Below are 5,000 nucleotides of genomic sequence, written 5' to 3'. Positions count from 1 at the left end.
CTACAGACCCAGGACCTCATCCAGCTTGCACCAGCTGGTGTTTTCAACCATAGACTTACTGTTGATGCAGGCACATGAAACAAAACACAGAAAAGCATGAAAGTACGAATAGTGCCCAGACTATAGTTGCAGGGACATGCTTTGGCATAGGCAAACAATAGACCCATGTCCAGACACTGTGTTTGTGTGTGTGTGTTTGTGTGTGTGTGTGTGTGTGTGTGTGTGTGTGTGTGTGTGTGTGCGTGCGTGCGTGCGTGCGTGCGTGCGTGCGTGCGTGCGTGCGTGCGTGCGTGCGTGCGTGCGTGCGTGCGCACGCATGTTTGTGTGTGTGCTCGTGCGTGGATGCGTGCATGTGGGCATGTGTGTGAATGAGGTGCAGGAGTGGTGGTCATAGCCATGTACTGTAGTACACCCATATCTAATCCAGACACAAGCTAAAAGCAGAAAGCAGCAGGTCACTCAGCAGGACATAAAACATGCACACCACCGCAGTGTAGTTAGTATGCTGGTGAGTGTGCGAGCAAGTGAGTGAGCGAGTATACCCTTGCCACGCTGGAGAACACCCAAAGAAAGCACTGCTATGCCCATACAATGCAGCACAAGTACAAACCAGAGTCAGTTCAATAGCAGCTACATCCAGGGAAGCCGACACGGGGGGACAAAGGGGACAGTTGTCACGGGCCAGGGACAAAGCGATGAAGGGGGCCCAGAACTGGTTTCTTATAACATTGTATGTATTTGGGTAGGGGGCCCTTTCATATGACTTTGTCCTGGGCCCTGCCAAAGCTGTCAGTGGCCCTGGCTACAGCCATTCAGCTCAAACAACACTACGGAGTCGGAGGTTGGAGGCTGCGTGACGTCAGTGTGGGGCAACCTTGCAGTGGTCATTGAACAATTTGCTCATGTGTGTGAATGGGCATACATACTAGTCCATTGTATTGCGGCCCCCTCATGCCAAGTGGAAAGTTGCTCATATTGTGATTTTGAGAGAGAGAGAGAGAGATGGAGATAACTGTGTAAATACAGCAGTGATAAATACTGTAACAATATGAAGTTGTTGACATTGTGGTGAAAGAAAAAAAACAGCAATTCCCACAATTTCAATTAAATCATTGCACACCAAGCATCACTGATTTGTGTTACTTTCCTCACAGTCTGACTTAGCAAGTATAGCTTCATATAGGCACAACTACAGTGCCCTCCATTATTATTGGCACCCCTGGTTAAGATGTGTTTTTTAGCTTCCAATTATTTTATTTTTTTTCTAAATAATATGGGACCTTAATGGAAAAAAAGAGAAAAATCCAACCTTCAATACAAGTGCATTTATTCAGTGGGGAAAAAATCCCACATAAAGAAATAATTATTTGACATCAAATAATGTGTGTCACAATTATTAGCACCCCTGGTGTTAATATTTTGTACAACCCCCTTTTGCCAACAAAACAGCACCGAATCTTCTCCTATAATGTTTCACAAGATGGGGAAAGACAGAAAGAGCGATCTTCAGCCATTCCTCTTTGCAGAATCTCTCTAAATCATCCAGAGACCTGGGTCCTCTCCTCTGTACTCTCCTCTTCAGCTCACCCCACAGGTTCTCAATGGGGTTGAGGTCAGGGGAATGAGATGGCCATGGGAGGAGCTTGATTTTGTGTCTGGTGAACCATTTCTGTGTAGATTTGGCCATATGTTTAGGGTCATTGTCTTGCTGAAAGACCCAGTGACGACCCAGCTTCAGCTTTCGGGCAGAGGGCAACAGATTTTGATTTAAAATGTCCTGGTATTTCAAACTATTCATGATGCCATGCACCCTAACAAGGTTCCCAGGGCCTTTGGAAGCGAAACAGCCCCACAGCATCACTGACCCACCCCCATACTTCACAGTGGGTATGAGGTGCTTTTCAGCATGCGCATCTTTCGTGGTACGCCAGACCCACTTACAGTGTTTGTTGCCAAAAAGCTCAATCTTGGTCTCATCTGACCAAAGCACACGGTCCCAATTGAAGCCCCAATACCGCTTGGCGAACTCCAGACGCTTGCATTTATGATTGTGAGTGAGGAAAGGTTTTCTCCGTGCATGCCTCCCAAACAGCTTGTTGGCGTGTAGACAGCGCCTTATGGTTGATTTGGAGACTTTGTGACCCCAGGATGCTACCATTTGTTGTAATTCTGTAACAGTGAGCTTTGGAGATCTTTTGATTTCTCTTACCATCCTCCTCACTGTGCGTGGTGGCAAAATAAACATGGGTCCTCGTCCAGGCTTGTTTACCACTGTTCCAGTTGTTTTGAACTTCTTAATTATTCCTCTCACAGTGGATATGGGCAGCTGCAGTTGAGTGGCAATCTTCTTGTAGCCTCTGCCTGACCTGTGAAGGTCGACGCACATCTGCCTCACTTGTATGCTGTGTTCCTTTGTCTTTCCCATGTTTAAGAGTGGATAAGAGAAATGGCCTCGGTGTCACGTCATATTTATACCCCAGGGAAACAGGAAGTGATGAATTACTAATTAAATGTTCCTACATACTCTGGTAAACTTTGTAAACTACTGTAGAAATGACAGAAATGCTTCAATTATATTTATTTCCTGGGAATTGTTAAGGGTGCCAATAATTGTGGAACAGGTGATTTAATGAAAAATAATTATTTTTTAGTCAGGGATTTTTTTATTTTCTTACAATTCATTTGAGTTGAAGGCTACATTTTCCTACAATTTTCAGTGTGACAGTATTCTTCTGCAATAAACACTGAATTTATTTTAAGGCTTTTAACACATCTCAACCAGGGGTGCCAATAATTATGGAGGGCACTGTATAATGCAAAAACTAATGCAGATGTAATGCAAATTAACCCTTTTATATTTCAACAGAAGACAATCCGCACACTTCAGGTCTATTTTTGTGCAAAGAAGCTTTACTAGACTTGCAAGCTTTCGGTCCTTAGGCAGCCTGATGAAGGTCTAAAAGGACCGAAAGCTTGCAAGTCTAGTAAAGCTTCTTTGCACAAAAATAGACCTGAAGTGTGCAGATTGCCTCCTTTTTATACAGAAATTTCTACTGACTCCTGCACCTTCTAAACAGATGAGCGATGGCCTATCACTACTTCAGTTACTATTTCAACAGAAGAAAATACATTAAGCAATTATTGCAAAATACATGACACCTCATTCTGAAACCTTATCCTCTTAAGAAATCGACTACCCCCACTCCAGTGATGTGCATTCCAAAGGTCATTCAGGTCATTAGGTGATTGGCAGCACCAGTGAGTGCGTTTACATGCAGTTCAATATCCCGAATATGATCGGGATATTAAGTATCCCGAATTTGCGTTTGAACATATAAACACCTTATCCCGACTTCAGTATCCCGGATAAGCTCTTATTCGGGACTTTGAGAAATCGGGATATGCTAGGTGGAGTATTCTGTCAGAAGTCGGGATACTGGCGCATGTAAACACCTTATCCCGGATAGCGGGGCTTCCCATAGAACGCTGTTGCTGGTATCCAGGCTACACGCATCTGAAGAGAATTCTATGAGGCCAAGAATGTAGGCAAAAAGGGAAAGAAATCTGGTGCCACACGGATGTCTATTTTCTGTAATTTATTTTTTAGTGCAGTGAGACTAACGTTTCGACATGCGTCTTCATCAGAGTCCCGCCAAGAATGTAAACTGAGATATTACGCTCTATGCTCATATAAACACCTTATCCCGAATATGACCATAACCGGGATATGCCTCATATTCGGGATACTGAACTGCATATAAACTCACTCAGTGATTATGCAACAGTGAGGTGCACCTGGAATTGGCTGATTCACTACACACCGAATGAAATACTTACGTCTCACAAGTGCAGGGCTAATTGTATGGCACTACACTACACACACCACACTACAACTGGAGGACTATTGAACAAAGAAAAACAAAGAAAAAAGAAAAGTTGTGTCTTCCATATGGATGGAACTGAAATGGAGTGAATGGTTTCTGCTGGTACACGACTGAGCCAATGCAATATCCAATATGTGATGGAGTGACCATCACCATGGGAATCAGAGTGTGCTCTGGATGTCAAGATAACAGGCCTGACTTTGTCACACAATACAATAATAATCTGTTTATTACCATAGTAGTTATCTTTAAATAGTGCTTTTCGTCGTAGCTTGTTCAAATGCACCGCCAGTAAACACATCAACAAGGGCGCGTGAATGACGTAGCCGGCTAAAACGCGGAACTAAGTGGCTAACCAATCAGAATTCGGAGGGGGCAGGTCATGGCAGAAGTGCGTTGAAAAAAAAAAGACGTTAACCAATGTACTCAATAACCAATACATTAGCACAGTGCAACGTACTATGTAAATGTTTTCAACAATACTTTTGAAATTGAAGTCAAAGACAAAGAGCCAGGCTATAGACAAAGCATACAGCTCATATAAAGTAGGAGTGGATTGATTCAGGGATACAGACATCAAGTGCAGCATGCATAATCATGTTTTTTTTTTCAGCGCTATGCATACTTAATCACACAGTTTAAGTTGGCACAGTCCTCTTGAGAGATCTAAACTCAGATATAAGGCTTAGTGAGTGTGTGTGTGTGTGTGTGTGTGTGTGTGTGTGTGTGTGTGTGTGTGTGTGTGTGTGTGTGTGTGCACGTACAGATTGTATGTGTTGCATTTGTTTCTGTGTTTATGTGCACACACGTGTGCGCGTGTGTGTGTGTGTGTATGCGTGTGCGTGCGTGCGAGCGTGTTTGTGTGTGTGTGTGTCCGTGTGTGTGTATGTACTGAATGTGTGTATTTCCATGCTTATTAATGCGCAGGTCACGGGTGTAAACCACATTAACATACCAATGCACGTATTCACACATGCATTACATTTATCTCAGACATAATTGCAGCTCACATACTGCTTCATTTTTCAATTTCATAGCAGGGTTACCCACACACACTAGACGCCAACACAAACACACATACACACATACAGAGAGAGAGAGATAGAGAGAGAGAGA

At 43.5% G+C, this 5,000-nt stretch overlaps 1 protein-coding gene across 1 annotated transcript in view; it reads left to right on the top strand.

Annotated features, from left to right (window-relative positions):
• LOC134442889 (adhesion G protein-coupled receptor A3-like) overlaps window positions 1-5,000 on the top strand; it is a 313,923-nt gene that overhangs the window by 75,535 nt on the left and 233,388 nt on the right. The window lies entirely within an intron of this gene.

This window comes from Engraulis encrasicolus, unplaced genomic scaffold (assembly GCF_034702125.1).
Source record: "Engraulis encrasicolus isolate BLACKSEA-1 unplaced genomic scaffold, IST_EnEncr_1.0 scaffold_25_np1212, whole genome shotgun sequence".
NCBI classification, from domain to species: domain Eukaryota; kingdom Metazoa; phylum Chordata; class Actinopteri; order Clupeiformes; family Engraulidae; genus Engraulis; species Engraulis encrasicolus.
Note: the sequence above shows the minus strand (reverse complement) of the source record. Positions and strands in the feature narration are given on the sequence as shown.